The 18,098-nt window shown below is 43.1% G+C and overlaps 1 protein-coding gene across 2 annotated transcripts in view; it reads left to right on the plus strand.

Moving 5' to 3' along the window:
* The first annotated feature begins 16,792 nt into the window (after nucleotides 1-16,792).
* Nucleotides 16,793-18,098, plus strand: part of podn (podocan) — a 48,004-nt gene continuing 46,698 nt past the window's right edge. For both annotated transcript variants that reach the window (XM_055861681.1, XM_055861682.1), the window contains exon 1: nucleotides 16,793-17,051. The gene's annotated coding sequence lies outside the window, so the exon portion shown is untranslated. The remainder of the gene's footprint in view (nucleotides 17,052-18,098) is intronic.

Below are 18,098 nucleotides of genomic sequence, written 5' to 3' on the forward strand. Positions count from 1 at the left end.
ACCCTGGCTTGCTTTGCAGTGAAAAGCAGTCCAACAAGTTTCAAGTTTCTATTGTCACGTGCACTAAAAAAGTGAAATGCCTTTTTGCTTACTCTTTCCCAACAATGCAGTAGTACTATAAAAAAATGTAATTAAAAAGTCAAGTACAACAAAACACACAAGAAATAGAAAAAAGAAGAACACAAATTAAGTGAGCTATATGGGGAGGGGGGGGGGGGCAGGGTCAGTTCCAGTACCATCTTTACAATGTGTAGGGATACTGGAGTGGTAGGGTTAGATATGTATAGAGTAAGATGACTAGGCATCAAGATATATGATAAACAGAGTTGCTTGTGTGTGTGTGTGTGTGAGCAAATGAAATGTGTGTTTGTGTTGGAGTGTGAGTGAGGGTGTAGAATGTGCATAGAGTGAGTGTGCATAGAGATACTGCAAATATAAAATAGAAGGGTCAATGCAGATAGTCTGTGTAGCCATTTTGAAAGCTATTTAGCAGTCTTATGGCTTCGGTATAGAAGCTGTTCAGGAACCTGTTGGTGTCAGACTTGATGCTCCGGTACTGCTTTCTGTGCGGAAGCAGAGAGAACAGCCTATGGCTTGGGTGGCTGGAGTCTTTAACAATTGTCTGGGTCTTCCTTTCACACCGCTTGATATACAATGCATTCTGAAAGTATTCAGACCCCTTGACTGTTTCCACATTTGGTTACTTTACAGCTTTATTCTAAAATTGATTAAATAGATTTTATCCGCATCAATCTACACACAATACCCCATAATGACAAATCAAAAACAGGCTTTTAGAAATTTGTGCAATTGTATAACCCTCCAATTCTTCTCTGGATATCCTCTCAAGCTCTGTCAGGGTGGATGGGAAGCGTTGCTGCACAGCTATTTTCAGGTCTCCAGAGATGTTCAATCGGGTTCAAGTCCTGGCTCTGGCTGGGCTACTCAAGGACATTCAGAAACTTATCACGAAGCCACTCCTGCGTTGTCTTGACTGTATGCTTAAGGTCGTTGTTCTGTTAGAAGGTGAACCTTCGCACCAGTTGGAATACTTTCTGAGTGCACTGTATAGACAGGTGTGTTTTATTTTATATTTCACCTTTATTTAACCAGGTAGGCTAGTTGAGAACAAGTTCTCATTGTGTGCCTTTCCCAATTATTTTTTAAAAATGTAACATTTATTTAACTAGACTAGTCAGTTAAGAACAAATTCTTATTTACAATGACAGCCTACCCCGGAGACGATGTGGGCCAATTGCGCGTCGCCCTATGGGACTCCCAATGATTAATGGAAACAGGATGCACCTGAGCTCAATTTCAAGTCTCATAGCAAAGGGTCTGAATACTTATGTAAATATCCCATTTTGGGATATTGTGTGTAGATTGATGAGGGGGGAAAAATGTAGAACAAGGCTGTAATGTAACAAAATGTGGAAAAGGGAAGTGGTCTGAATACTTTCCAAATGCACTGTAGAGGTTCTGGATGGCAGGGAGCTCAGCTCCAGTGATGTACTGGGCTGTCCGCACCACCCTCTGTAGCTCCATGCCATCGGGGTGGTGCAGTTGCCATACCAAGCAGTGATGCAGCCAGTCAAGATGCTGTCAATGGTACAGCTGTAGAAGTTTTTGAGGATTTGAGGGCCATGCCAAATCTTTTCAACCTCCTGAGGGGGAAGAGGTCGCTGTCATGCCTTCGTCACGACTCTTTGCATGTGTTTGGACCATTTTAAGTCTTTAGTGATTTATTTTGACAGTTTGGAAACTTTGGAGTGTTTTCTTTCCTAATCTGTAAATGATATGCATATTCTACGATCTGGGCCATCCGTTTACCTTGGGAACGTTATTTTAAGATGAAAACAATTCTGACCCCTAGCGCTAGTAGGTTAAGAAGTGCGGTTTTGCGGGTCATGTTTTTGAGGACGCATGACTCGACCATCACCTCCCGAGCCCTTTGGGGAGTTTCAGGGTTGAGACAAGATCAAAAAAGGGGGTAAAATACACAATAAAATGTATACCTTACTTTGGCCTCGGAGAGAATCAGCAAAGCAGTCTTGTAGCATAGCCTCCAAAACGGAGGACCATTTCTCAATGGAGCGCATCACTGTTTGAGCTTCTACTTGTAAACAGGAAGCAGGAGTATAGACACATGCCGGCGCCGACCGAGATGGCCGCCTCGCTTCGCGTTCCTAGGAAACTATGCAGTATTTTGTTGTTTTATGTGTTATTCCTTACATTGGTACCCCAGGTAATCTTAGATTTCATTACATACAGTCGGGAGGAACTACTGAATATAAGAGCAACGTCAACTCACCATCGTTACAACCAGGAATATGACTCTCCCGAAGCGGATCTGGTGTTTTGCCTTCCACCCAATACAATGGATCTGATCCCAGCCGGTGACCCTAAACAACGATGCCGAAAAAGGGGCAAACGAGGCGGTCTCCTGGTCAGGCTTCGGAGACAGGCACATCGCGCTCCACTCCCTAGCATACTACTCGGCAATGTCCAGTATCTTGACAATAAGGTTGATGAAATCCGAGCACGGGTAACATTCCAGAGAGACATCAGGGATTGTAACATTCTCTGCTTCACAGAAACATGGCTCACTGGAGAGACGCTAACGGAGTCGGTGCAGCCAGCTGGTTTCTTCACGCATCACGCCGACAGAAACAAACATCTTTCTGGTAAGAAGAGGGGCGGGGGTGTATGCCTTATGATCAACGAGACGTGGTGTGATCATAACAACATACAGGAACTCAAGTCATTCTGTTCACCAGATTTAGAATTCCTCACAATCAAATGTCGACCGCATTATCTACCAAGGGAATTCTCTTCGATTATAATCACAGCCGTATATATCCCCCCCCCAAGCAGACACATCGATGGCCCTGAACGAACTTTATCTGACTCTTTGTAAACTGGAAACCACACACCCTGAGGCTGCATTCATCGTAGCTGGGGATTTTAACTTCTCACGAGTCACCATCCCGGATCTGGGAGCACCCTCATCAGTGAAAAAGCTGAATAGCATAGCCTAGCATAGCGCCACAAGTAAATACTAGCATCTAAATATCATGAAATCACAAGTCCAAGACACCAGATGAAAGATACACATCTTGTGAATCCAGCCATCATTTCCGATTTTTAAAATGTTTTACTGCGAAAACACTATGTATTTCTATTAGCTAACCACGATAGCAAAAGACTCAACCGCATATTTTCACCATTTTTTTACCGCATAGGTAGCTATCACAAATTTGACCAAATAAAGATATAAATAGTCACTAACCAAGAAACAACTTCATCAGATGACAGTCTTATAACAGATTTATTGTATAGCATATGTTTTGTTCGAAAAATGTGCATATTTCAGGTATAAATCATAGTTTTACATTGCAGCCACCATCACAAATCTCACCAAAGCAGCTAGAATAACTACAGAGACCAACGTGAAATACCTAAATACTCATCATAAAACATTTATGAAAAATACATGGTGTACAGCAAATAAAAGACAAACATCTTGTGAATCCAGCCAATATTTCAGATTTTTTAAGTGTTTTACAGCGAAAACACAATATAGCATTATATTAGCTTACTACAATAGCCAACCACACAACAGCATTCATTCAACGCAACGGTAGCGATAGCGAAAAAACCAGCAAAATATATAAATTTATTCACTAACCTTCACAATCTTCATCAGATGACAGTCCTATAACATCATATTACACAATACATATATGGTTTGTTCGAAAATGTGCATATTTAGCGGCACAAATCGTGGTTTTACCATGTGAATACGTAGTCAAAATGCAAAAAAATTGTCCGGAGAAATCTTGGAGAGGCACCTAATCTAATCAAATAACTAATCATAAACTTTACTAAAAAATACATGTTGGACAGCAAATGAAAGATACACTAGTTCTTAATGCAACCGCTGTGTTAGATTTAAAAAAAATAACTTTAGTACGACATACAGCTTACGCTATAGCGAGACAGCGCCCAAAATCAGAGCTGGCCAAGGACGGCACGTTCAAGAGTTTTGGAGAGAAAAGAAAGAAGGGATACTGGTCTGTAGTTGTTGACATCGGAGGGATCGAGTGTAGGTTTTTTCAGAAGGGGTGCAACTCTCGCTCTCTTGAAGACGGAAGGGACGTAGCCAGCGGTCAAGGATGAGTTGATGAGCGAGGTGAGGTAAGGTAGAAGGTCTCCGGAAATGGTCTGGAGAAGAGAGGAGGGGATAGGGTCAAGCGGGCAGGTTGTTGGGCGGCCGGCCGTCACAAGACGCGAGATTTCATCTGGAGAGAGAGGGGAGAAAGAGGTCAAAGCACAGGGTTGGGCAGTGTGAGCAGAACCAGCGGTGTCGTTTGACTTAGCAAACGAGGATCGGATGTCGTCGACCTTCTTTTCAAAATGGTTGACGAAGTCGTCTGCAGAGAGGGAGGAGGGGGGGGGAGGGGGAGGAGGATTCAGGAGGGAGGAGAAGGTGGCAAAGAGCTTCCTAGGGTTAGAGGCAGATGCTTGAAATTTAGAGTGGTAGAAAGTGGCTTTAGCAGCAGAGACAGAAGAGGAAAATGTAGAGAGGAGGGAGTGAAAGGATGCCAGGTCCGCAGGGAGGCGAGTTTTCCTCCATTTCCGCTCGGCTGCCCGGAGCCCTGTTCTGTGAGCTCGCAATGAGTCGTCGAGCCACGGAGCGGGAGGGGAGGACCGAGCCGGCCTGGAGGATAGGGGACATAGAGAGTCAAAGGATGCCGAAAGGGAGGAGAGGAGGGTTGAGGAGGCAGAATCAGGAGATAGGTTGGAGAAGGTTTGGGCAGAGGGAAGAGATGATAGGATGGAAGAGGAGAGAGTAGCGGGGGAGAGAGAGCGGAGGTTGGGACGGCGCGATACCATCCGAGTAGGGGCAGTGTGGGAAGTGTTGGATGAGAGCGAGAGGGAAAAGGATACAAGGTAGTGGTCGGAGACTTGGAGGGGAGTTGCAATGAGGTTAGTGGAAGAACAGCATCTAGTAAAGATGAGGTCAAGCGTATTGCCTGCCTTGTGAGTAGGGGGGGAAGGTGAGAGGGTGAGGTCAAAAGAGGAGAGGAGTGGAAAGAAGGAGGCAGAGAGGAATGAGTCAAAGGTAGACATGGGGAGGTTAAAGTCACCCAGAACTGTGAGAGGTGAGCCGTCCTCAGGAAAGGAGCTTATCAAGGCATCAAGCTCATTGATGAACTCTCCAAGGGAACCTGGAGGGCGATAAATGATAAGGATGTTAAGCTTGAAAGGGCTGGTAACTGTGACAGCATTGAATTCAAAGGAGGCGATAGACAGATGGGTAAGGGGAGAAAGAGAGAATGACCACTTGGGAGAGATGAGGATCCCGGTGCCACCACCCCGCTGACCAGAAGGTCTCGGGGTGTGCGAGAACACGTGGGCCGACGAAGAGAGAGCAGTAGGAGTAGCAGTGTTATCTGTGGTGAGCCATGTTTCCGTCAGTGCCAGGAAGTCGAGGGACTGGAGGGACGCATAGGCTGAGATGAGCTCTGCCTTGTTGGCCGCAGATCGGCAGTTCCAGAGGCTACCGGAGACCTGGAACTCCACGTGGGTCGTGCGGGCTGGGACCACCAGGTTAGGGTGGGCGCGGCCACGCGGTGTGAAGCGTTTGTATGGTCTGTGCAGAGAGGAGAGAACAGGGATAGACAGACACATGGTTGACAGGCTACAGAAGAGGCTACGCTAATGCAATGGAGATTAGAATGACAAGTGGGCTACACGTCTCGAATGTTCAGAAAGTTAAGCTTACGTTGCAAAAAAATAAAAATAAAATACAAGATCTTATTGACTAAAATGATATAGTACTGCTGGCTGGTGAAGTAGCCTGGCTAGCAGTGGCTACGTTGTTGAAAGTGAAGCTGGCTAGGTAACCTCGACAATTTCACTAAATTTCTCTAAACTACACAATTATCATGGATACAAGGACAGCAAAGACAACTAGCTAACACTACGCTAATCAAGTCGTCCCGTTGTAATGTAAGTTTCTACAGTGCTGCTATTCGGTAGAAGTTGGCTAGCTAGCAGTGTTGGCTAGGTAGGAGGACGGCAGCGCGGCAGGCGAAAAATAGCTGGCTAGGTAACCGATAATTACTCAAAGCTACACAATTATCTTAGATAAAAAGATAGCAAAGAAAACTATGTAGCTAGCTAACACTACACAAGTCAAGTCGTTCCGTTGTAATGTAATCGTTTCTACAGTGCTGCTAATCGGTGGCTAGCTGGCTAGCTAGCAGGGTTGACTACGTTACGTTACGTTACGTTAGGGCGAGAATACCTGGCTAGCGAACCTCAGCGAACCTTGATAACTACACAATTATCACCGATACAAAGACGGCTATGGAGCCAGCTAAGTAGCTAGCTAAGATCGAACAAATACAAATCAAAGATAGCAAAGACAACTGTGTAGTCAGCCAACACTACACTGATCAAGTCGTTCCGTTGTAATGCACTCGTTTCTACAATGCTGCTATTCGGTGGCAAGCTGGCTAGCTAGCAGTGTTGGCTACGTTGCGTTACGTTAGGGCGAAAATAGCTGGCTGGCGAACCTCAATAACTACACAATTATGTTTGATGCAAAGACGGCTATGTAGCTAGCTAAGATCAAACAAATCAAACCGTTGTACTGTAGTGAAAATGAAAATCAGACCGTTGTACTATAATGAAATGTAATGAAAAGTTTATACTACTATTCGGTAGACGGTGGACGTTTGCTAGCTGCTGGGCAGATAGCAGTGTGGACTACGATAGACGACGGAATACGATAATTACGCAATTATCTTTTATACACAGACGGCTAAGTAGCTAGCTAAGAAGAAATTGCTAAGGTTAGACGAATTAAACCGTTGTACTATAATGAAATGTAATGAAATGTAATGAAAATGAAATGAAAAGTTATACTACCTGCAGAGCGAATGCAAATGCAAATGCAAATGCAAATTTACTCACAGATATAATTCAAACGGTTTTAGAAACTAGAGAGTGTTTTCTATCCAATAGTAATAATAATATGCATATTGTACGAGCAAGAATTGAGTACGAGGCAGTTTAATTTGGGAACGATTTTTTACAAAGTGAAAACAGCGCCCCCCCCTATTGACAAAAGTTTTTAACAAGGCTAATCTGAAAACAAAACTCCCTTAATTCAATCAGCATATCGATTGTGCTACCAGGGCTGGTGAAACCTTGGATCATTGTTATACTAACTTCCGCGACGCATATAAGGCCCTCCCCCGCCCTCCTTTCGGAAAAGCTGACCACGACTCCATTTTGTTGCTTTCAGCCTACAAACAGAAACTAAAACAGCAAGCTCCCACGCTCAGGTCTGTTCAACGCTGGTCCGACCAATCTGATTCCACGCTTCAAGACTGCTTCGATCACGTGGATTGGGATATGTTCCGCATTGCGTCCAACAACAACATTGACGAATATGCTGATTCGGTGAGCGAGTTCATTAGAAAGTGCATTGACGATGTCGTACCCATAGCAACGATTAAAACATTCCCAAACCAGAAACCGTGGATTGATGGCAGCATTCGCTGAAACTGAAAGCGCGAACCACTGCTTTTAACCAGGGCAAGGTGACCGGAAACATGACCGAATACAAACAGTGAAGCTAATCCCTCCGCAAGGCAATCAAACAAGCTAAGTCCGAGTAGAGAGACAAAGTAGAGTCGCAATTCAACAGCTCAGACACAAGAGGTATGTGGCAGGGTCTACAGTCAATCACGGATTACAAAAAGAAAACCAGCCCCGTCGCGGACCAGGATGTCTTGCTCCCAGACAGACTAAATAACTTTTTTGCTCGCTTTGAGGACAATACAGTGCCACTGACACGGCCCGCTACCAAAACCTGCGGGCTCTCCTTCACTGCAGCCGAGGTGAGTAAAACATTTAAACGTGTTAACCCTCGCAAGGCTGCAGGCCCAGACGGCATTCCCAGCCGCGTCCTCAGAGCATGCGCAGACCAGCTGGCTGGTGTGTTTGTAGACATATTCAATCAATCCTTATCCCAGTCTGCTGTTCCCACATGCTTCAAGAGGGCCACCATTGTTCCTGTTCCCAAGAAAGCTAAGGTAACTGAGCGAAACGACTACCGCCCCGTAGCACTCACTTCCGTCATCATGAAGTGCTTTGAGAGACAAGTCAAGGACCATATCACCTCCACCCTATCTGACACCCTAGACCCACTCCAATTTGCTTACCGACCCAATAGGTCCACAGACGACGCAATCGCAACCACACTGCACACTGCCCTAACCCATCTGGACAAGAGGAATACCTATGTGTCTGGTTAGACTGTAAACTCTCCTTCCAGACTCACATCAAGGATCTCCAATCCAAAGTTAAATCTAGAATCGGCTTCCTATTCCGCAACAAAGCATCCTTCACTCATGCTGCCAAACATACCCTTGTAAAACTGACCATCCTACCAATCCTCGACTTCGGTGATGTCATTTACAAAATAGCCTCCAAAACCCTACTCAATAAATTGGATGCAGTCTATCACAGTGCCATCCGTTTTGTCACCAAAGCCCCATATACTACCCACCACTGCGACCTGTACGCTCTCGTTGGCTGGCCCTCGCTTCACACTCGTCGCCAAACCCACTGGCTCCAGGTCATCTACAAGACCCTGCTAGGTAAAGTCCCCCCTTATCTCAGCTCGCTGGTCACCATAGCAACGCCCACCCGTAGCACGCGCTCCAGCAGGTATATCTCTCTGGTCACCCCCAAAACCAATTCTTCCTTTGGCCGCCTCTCCTTCCAGTTCTCTGCTGCCAATGACTGGAACGAACTACAAAAATCTCTGAAACTGGAAACACTTATCCCCCTCACTAGCTTTAAGCACCAGCTGTCAGAGCAGCTCATAGATTACTGCACCTGTACATAGCCCATCTATAATTTAGCCCAAACAACTACCTCTTTACCTACTGTATTTATTTATTTTGCTCCGTTGCACCCCCGTTATTTCTATCTCTACTTTGCACCTTATTCCACTGCAAACCAACCATTCCAGTGTTTTTTTACTTGCTATATTGTATTTACTTCGCCACCATGGCCTTTTTATATTTTTATTTATTTATATATATATTTTGTTTGCCTTCACCTCCCTTATCTCACCTCACTTGCTCATATTGTATATAGACTTATTTTTCACTGTATTATTGACTGTATGTTTGTTTTACTCCATGTGTAACTATGTGTTGTTGTATGTGTCGAACTGCTTTGCTTTATCTTGGCCAGGTCGCAATTGTAAATGAGAACGTGTTCTCAATTTGCCTACCTGGTTAAATAAAGGTGAAATAAAAAATAAAATAAAAATGCTGTTCATCGACTACAGCTCAGCATTTAACACTATAGTACCCTCCAAACTCGTCATCAAGCTCGAGACCCTGGGTCTCGACCCCGCCCTGTGCAACTGGGTCCTGGACTTCCTGACGGGCCGCCTCCAGGTGGTGAGGGTAGGTAACAACATCTCCACCCCGCTGATCCTCAACACTGGGGCCCCACAAGGGTGCGTTCTGAGCTCTCTCCTGTACTCCCTGTTCACCCACGAGTGCGTGGCCATGCACGCCTCCAACTCAATCATCAAGTTTGCGGACGACACTACAGTGGTAGGCTTGATTACCAACAATGACGAGACGGCCTACAGGGAGGAGGTGAGGGCCCTCGGAGTGTGGTGTCAGGAAAATAACCTCACACTCAACGTCAACAAAACAAAGGAGATGATTGTGGACTTCAGGAAACAGCAGAGGGAGCACCCCCATATCCACATCGACGTGGCAGTAGTGGAGAAGGTGGAAAGTTTTAAGTTCCTCGGTGTACACATCACGGACAAACTGAATTGGTCCACCCACACAGACAGCGTTGTGAAGAAGGCGCAGCAGCGCCTCTTCAACCTCAGGAGGCTGAAGAAATTCGGCTTTTCACCAAAAGCACTCACAAACTTCTACAGATGCACAATCGAGGGCATCCTGTCGGGCTGTATCACCGCCTGGTACGGCAACTGCTCCGCCCACAACCGTAAGGCTCTCCAGAGGGTAGTGAGGTCTGCACAACGCATCACCGGGGGCAAACTACCTGCCCTCCAGGACACCTACACCACCCGATGTCACAGGAAGGCCATAAAGATCCTCAAGGACAACAACCCCCCGAGCCACTGCCTGTTCACCCCGCTATCATCCAGAAGGCGAGGTCAGTACAGGTGCATCAAAGCAGGGACCGAGAGACTGAAAAACAGCTTCTATCTCAAGGCCATCAGACTGTTAAACAGCCACCACTAACATTTCCTTGCCGCTGCCAACATACTGACTCAACTCCAGCCACTTTAATAATGGGAATTGATGGAAATTATGTAAAAATGTATCACTAGCCACTTTAAACAATGCCACTTAATATAATGTTTACATACCCTACGTGACTCATCTCATATGTATATGTATATACTGTACTGTATATCATCCACTGCATCTTGCCATCTTTATGTAATACATGTATCACTAGCCACTTTAAACTATGCCACTTTATGTTTACATACCCTACATTACTCATCTCATATGTATAGACTGTACACTATACCATCTACTGCATCTTGCCTATGCCGTTCTGTACCATCACTCATTCATATATCTTTATGTACATATTCTTTATCCCTTTACACTTGTGTGTATAAGGTAGTAGTTGTGGAATTGTTAGGTTAGATTACTTGTTGGTTATTACTGCATTGTCGGAACTAGAAGCACAAGCATTTCGCTACACTCGCATTAACATCTGCTAACCATGTGTATGTGACAAATAAAATTTGATTTGATTTGATTTGATTTAGAGTCATGATCTGATTTGCCCGAAGGGGGGGACGAGGGAGGGCCTTGTATGCTTGCTTGTGGGTAGAGTAACAGTGGTCTAGGACTTTATTGCCCCTGGTGGCGAAGGAGAAGTGTTGATTGAAGTTGGGCAATATGTGTCTTAATTACGCAGAATTGAAATCACTGGCAAAGCAGCCCCCGGGTGCACGGTTTGCTGCTTGTTTATAGCCTGGTAGAGTTTGTTAAGTGCCAGCTTGTTGTTTTTATTGTCCTGAGGTGGAATATATACAGCAGTCACGATAAAAGATGAAAACTCTCGGGAGATAGAAGGGTCTGCATTTGACTATCAAGTATTCCAAGATGGGTGAACAATGGGTCGAAACTTCCACTGCGCCAGTGTCAGCACACCATGTGCTGTTGAGGAAGAGGCAACCCCTCCCCCTTTCAATTTCCCTGAATCCAATGTCCTGTCTGCTCAGTGAATGGAGAATCCATTGAGTTGGATAGCCATGGGTGCCACACATAGGGACATTGAAGTGCTAGCCATAATGGCTATCATCATCAAGTGTTGGTTAGCCATGTAGCTAGCCAGCTAACTTAGCTGCAAGCAGGGGCGCAACTTTCACTGGGGACGGGGGAGACATGTCCCCCCACATTATGAAATTGCACCCCCCTAGTGTTGTAATTGTAATGTGTTACAAAACGAGGCAACGGTCTGCTTTAGGGCCACACGGACACCTCTGAGCGGTCGGGTAGGCTGTTTCGAGTGTTTATCCGACTGGATAAAAAAACTATTATGTCCCCCCCACTTCTAAAACCAAAGTTGCGCATCTGGCTGCAAGGATAGCTTGCTAACTTTAGTATTCTTGACAACTAGGCTAACGCTAACTTACATAAGTTAGACTATTAGATAGCCAGCTGCCAAAGCCATCCATGAAACACAGTTTTCGTCATTCATAGCTAGCTAGTTATTTTACCTCTACAATGTTTTCTCAAGTTTGAGGCAGAGTTATTGTAGGCTGCCATCTTCACCATCGTGGGTAAGCAAAGTTTGCATTACGTCGCCTCTACTGTGCTTGAAAGAGAACTGGTCACAGCAAACTGGTACTGTTCCTAAGGATTTTAAAATTGCCAAAGTTATCCCCCTCTATAAATCCGGTGATCCAAGATCTTTTACAAATTATCGCCCAATATCTGTACTACCATGTTTTTCAACAATCCTAGAAAAATGGTTTATAATAGTATGTTTAAACATTTAAATCAACACTGTGTTCTATATGAGCACAAATATGTTTTTTGTAAAAACTACTCCACAGATATGGCTCTTTTGCAACTTGTGGATCAAATCTTTACAGTCCTTAACAACAATGAATACGCTCTTTGCAGGTTTTTAAATTTATAGAAAGCCTTTGACACTGTTGATCATGAAATATTACTTTCTAAATTGCATTATTACGGTTTTCATGAATATTCATATAATTGGTTAAAGGACAATTTGTTTATGCAACCAGCTGTGCGTCTACCAGAGCCAAGATATCCTGTGGCGTGCCACAGGGTTCGATAATTGGACCTTTGTTATTCCCAATCTATATCAATGACCTTGCTGCTGTGTCTTCTAATGTACTTCACATTTCTCTTTGCTGACGACACCAATTTGATTTTATCACACAATCATTTTTATGAACAAATTAGTGAAGCCAACTCAGGCATGGCCAAATTGTCTGAATGGTTCCAGATAAATGTTTTATCTTCTTATGTTAAACAATCTAAATGTATTGTATTCATTAGTAAGAAAAATAAACATTGTAAAAAAGAGTCAGAATCTCATTTGGTGGGAATGAAATGGAACAAGTCACATCCACTTCCTCTGAGTTTTAATTGATTTAAAGTTATCCTGGAAAGATCATCTTTTATTTGTCTGCAACAAAGTGATGAAATCTGTTGCTATCATCAGACATATTAGTGGTTTGGCTCATCAGGCTTGCTTCCAAACTCTATATAATTGTCACGATCGTCGTAACTTTGAAGAGAGGAGGACCAAGGCACAGCGTGATATAAATACATTCTTCTATTTATTATAACGTAACGAAGAATACTTAAACAGACTTACAAAACAACCGTGACGCTATACTACGACAAGTGCACACAGGCAACTTACGTAATGACATAGACAATCACCCACGACATACCCAATGAATATGGCTGCCTAAATATGGTTCCCAATCAGAGACAATGATAAACAGCTGCCTCTAATTGAGAACCAATCTAGGCAGCCATAGACATACAAACACCTAGACTAGACAAAACCCCATAAACATACAAAACCCCTAGACATGACAAAAACACCTACATCCCCCATGTCACACCCTGACCTAACTAAACTAATAAAGAAAACAAAGATAACTAAGGCCAGGGCATGACAATAATAGCTTAATTTACCCGTATCTCATTTAATGTAATATTGTCTGGGCCAGTACATATGCCTCCTACCTACACAAATTACTCATCATACAAAGTAAATGTGTAACGTCCTGACCAGAGTTCCTTTGTGTTTTGCTTGTTTATTGTTGGTCAGGATGTGAGCTGTGTGGGAATTCTATGTTGTGTGTCTAGTTCGTCTGTTTCTGTGTTCAGCCTAATATGGTTCTCAATCAGAGACAGCTGTCAATCGTTGTCCCTGATTGAGAATCATATATAGGTGGCTTGTTTTGTGTTGGGGATTGTGGGTGGTTGTTTCCTGTCTTTGTGTTTTGTCTGCACCAGCTAGGACTGTGACGGTTAGTTTGTTTTGTCATTTTGTATAGTGTCTTGTTTTGTGTTAATTAAATCATGGAAAATTACCACGCTGCACATTGGTCCTCAGATCCTTCTCGCCTCTCCTCGTCTGAGGAGGAGGACGACTTAGACTGCCGTTACAAAATGTTCAAGACTAGCCATCTCCTCTAATTACCTGGCTCCAACTGCACCTTTGTTTAAGAAACTCAATATCTTGTCTATTTACAACACTAATGTACACCAATTATGCACTTTCATCTACAAATACTCATACCTCCCAGAAGTCTACCTAAACCCTTCAATGGATTCTTCCAGGTTAATTCTGAAATCCATTGTTACAACACAAGACACTGCGATAACCATTGATGTACCATACTCAGGAATTATTAACTTCACATTGCTAAAACATCATCATCCCTCAATAACTTAAAGTGAAGACTTTGGGTCAGCCTGATAAAGCAAACTACTCAGTAATCTCCTCCATATAGCCTAACTCTCACATACTCACAATAACTTAAAGCGAAGACTTGGGGTCAGCCTGATGAAGCAAACTACTCAGTAATCTCCTCCATATAGCCTAACTCTCACATACTCACAATAACTTAAAGCGAAGACTTGGGGTCAGCCTGATGAAGCAAACTACTCAGTAATCTCCTCCATATAGCCTAACTCTCACATACTCACAATAACTTAAAGCGAAGACTTGGGGTCAGCCTGATGAACCAAACTACTCAGTAATCTCCTCCATATAGCCTAACTCTCACACACTCACATGCACACCTACACACACACATTTAAACAAAACAAATACTTTTTAAAATGTTTGTGATTACTGATCAGTTAATTTATACATTTATAATTAATAGTTTTATCTGTTTTAACTACCCGTTTTTATTTTTGTACTTATGTATTGTATATATCTTTTTTGTGTTGTGGTTTGCGTATAAGCTCTTGGGCTTCCAACCACACCTGCACACCGTTTTGTTGTTGTTGTTGTTTTTATCTGTATTGGTTTTAATCACTTGTTTTCTTTGGTGCAATAAATGAAACTCATTTAAACTAAACAGTCTCCTCCATCTCCATTGTTTTCACACATACTGCTTTGATTAAAAACATTCCTATCTTTCACGACTTGTCTCGTACTAAACTAAGTTATTTTTGCCTTTTTGAAAATCTTCCAGCCATCATCGTTCAATTTGTGTGCACAGCTTGATTTAATTGGCGTGATGCGTGAAATTTGATTTAATTGGTCACTGACTAGACAACGGTGAGCGTTTTTTTCTGGCTCAGAGTTGCAAAATTTCCGTGCCGTCATGATCTTCTATTATGTACAGCCTACAAAATTGTACTCTATAACGGATGGTTTTAATAAGGTAGTGAAGTACAATACTTTTTTTTAAATTTAATTTATTATTATTTTTTTTTTATCCCTTTTTCTCCCCAATTTTTTTCGTGGTATCCAATCGCTAGTAATTACGATCTTGTCTCATCGCTGCTACTCCCGTACGGGCTCGGGAGAGACAAAGGTCGAAAGCCATGCGCCCCCCCCCCGACAAAGGTCGAAGCACAACCCAACCAAGCCGCACTGCTTCTTAACACAGCGGGCCTCCAACCCGGAAGCCAGCCGCACCAATGTGTCAGAGGAAACACCGTGCACCCGCCCCCCTTGGTTAGCGCGCACTGCGCCCGGCTAAGCCAATTGTGCGTTGCTCCACGGACTTCCCGGTCGCGGCCGGCTGCGACAGAGCCTGGGCGCGAACCCAGAGACTCTGGTGGCGCAGCTAGCACTGCGATACAGTGCTCTAGACCACTGCGCCACCCGGGAGGCCGAAGTACAATACTTAATTCAGAATATACTTAAGTAAAAGTAAAGTGACTGACTTTGAAAAAGAAAAAAAAGCTACTCAAAAAGATACTCAATTACAGTAACAAGATTATTTGTAATTTGTTACTTCCACCCCTGCATACAGGCCCAAATCAAGGCCTCATAGCCCCAGATGGGAATGTGGCTCTGCAGACGTGCACAGCCAGTCTAGTCAGAATCTCTCTTCACTTGATTTTAAAGTGGATACATTTTACATCATCATGAAGATGTGGCCAGTGACACTTTGCTTCTTGAATGTCCAATATCTTGAAAACTTGACTGCTAACATGCAACACATTTTGGGACTCTATCAACAGCGGACTAATGAAAAAAAATGCAAAAAGATCGTTTTTGAGTGGAGTTTCCCTTTTAACACCCCCCCCCCCCCCCCCATTGAAAGTGTTTTTTTAGACCAGGACTAGGCTTAATATCTGTCTGGGAAACTGCCCCAAAGTGATAATTAGTTCTTTCTATCTAAATTCACAGTTTACAGCCATAGGAATTAGGAAGGAAGCCACTGTGTCATACTTTATAATTTATTTTTTGATCCAGGTTTAGTACTATAATTTATGTGACATAACTCCGGCGGAATGTCCTCTGAGAAGTGTCTTAGGGAATATGGAAAAATTAACATAATTTGCGATACAAAGACATTTTTACCGAAAGCAGATGTACAAACACCATAACGCCTAATGGGAGGTATAGACTATGTAGAGAACCTTCTACACAACGTGTGAGTTATTAGGCCATATCCTGTCTGTCGCCTCTTTCTGGCAGACTCTTGTTTCCTGTCTATATGAAATGTCTTCTGAAATGCCCTTTCAAGATAAATGTGGATTACACGAGTTCTCTATAAATACTTGTTTTCTAATACTTATCAGTTTATAGGCTCATATTGGTTGCAATTTTTGTTCATCTTTAGTGAAGCGTTTATTTCTTTAATCTCAAGCACTGCAGTTGTTCGATGTGATATATTGAGAAAACAGGAGAAGATGTCTTCATTCTTCTACAATGTAGAAAATAGTAAGAATTAAGAAAAACCCTTGAATGAGTAGGTGTGTCCAAACTTTTGACTGATACTGCATATATACTGTATGTATTGTATATACATTTTCTTTTTTTCTTTCTTACTTTCTTTCTTTCTTTCTTTCTTTCTTTCTTTCTACAGAACAAAACTAATTGCAACATGAAATGTTTTCATTACCATATAGGGATTGGTAAAAACATGTCTCAGACGACAAAAAAAAGAAAGCAAAGAATTCTGGGCTTTTGGCTGTACTTCAGCTCAGTTTCCTCTCCCTCTCCCACTCTCACTCTTACTGTTTTCCCTCTCTCTCTTCTCTCTTTCCTTCTCCCCTTCTTTCTCTGAACTTTCCCTCTCTCACTCCCACTCTCCTGTCACATCTGGTGGGGATCTGGATCTGAACTGACCAGGGCCGGCCCTGGGAGTGACTGTGTAGTTACTGTGGCTCCTCTCTATCCTGCTATGGGACTGTCTCTGGCTGGACTGGAAACCAGACTGCTTTGCCTCTGTCTCTGTCTCTGCTAACCTCCCTCTGTCAGAGAAGGTAAATAATGCATGTATACTGGAGATCTTCTGTAGTATTTGAGTATTTGAGTATGTATTTATGCATGCACCCTTGTTACTTTATACGTTAGGCTCTTGTTAGATAATGCTACGGTGGAATATGATTGTCAGTTCCATAGTCACTCTTTCATGGCACTTTGAACATGTGGACCAGAGCTTTAAATAGATGCTCTGTATATAGATGTAAGATCTTAATTTGATCACCCTGTTGCAGGAAATCTGCAATGGTGCAATTTTAAACGTATAGTATATTTGAGGTTTAAAAAGGTTTCTGAAGTTTGTTATATCTACTTTGAAATTTCAGACTTGATTTTCCCTAATGAAAAATGTATCAACCCATACAAAAATGTCCATTAATTATAATCCACATAATAATTCACATTTCCTGTTGCTGCAGAATGATTTTCCTGCTGTAGCAAACTGCCTCAAGTTATATGGTTCTCATGTGGACCGAGTCTAATGTTCCAAATGCATTATGGGCTGACTGAATGAATTGATAATGTGCCACCAATCATATAGCATTATAGTAGTGAATGACTGGACTGTTTACGGACTGAGTGGCAGAGTGCCAACCATTATCTTAGCGAATAATAGTAAACTGTGCAAGTGCACAGCTGTCCAGATGTGTATGAGCTTTTACAGACTATCACGTAAAACTTATAAAAAGATTATATAGCTGAGATTTTAATTTCTCAGCATTCGAGTCATTGATTCAATGTTCTTGTGTTTTTGAGCGCGTGAACTAATCATTTAGGTTGGTGTGAGAATGTGATCAGTCTGTTTATGAGTACCATAGTGCATGTGGGGTTTAATGGATTCCTGCTATATGCGTTGTGCATTTGTTATTGCCAGAGTGGGTGGTATGTGTGCACATATGTGTGCGGGGGATACAGCACTATACTCAGGGTCACATGTTTTTCTCATCTGACGTGAACATAGACACTTGGCTGGTGTTCAGACACACTGTGATTCCCCTGGTTCTGATACAGCACTATACTCAGGTCACGCACGCACGCACGCACTCACG

This window comes from Salvelinus fontinalis, chromosome 14 (genome assembly GCF_029448725.1).
Source record: "Salvelinus fontinalis isolate EN_2023a chromosome 14, ASM2944872v1, whole genome shotgun sequence".
NCBI lineage: Eukaryota > Metazoa > Chordata > Actinopteri > Salmoniformes > Salmonidae > Salvelinus > Salvelinus fontinalis.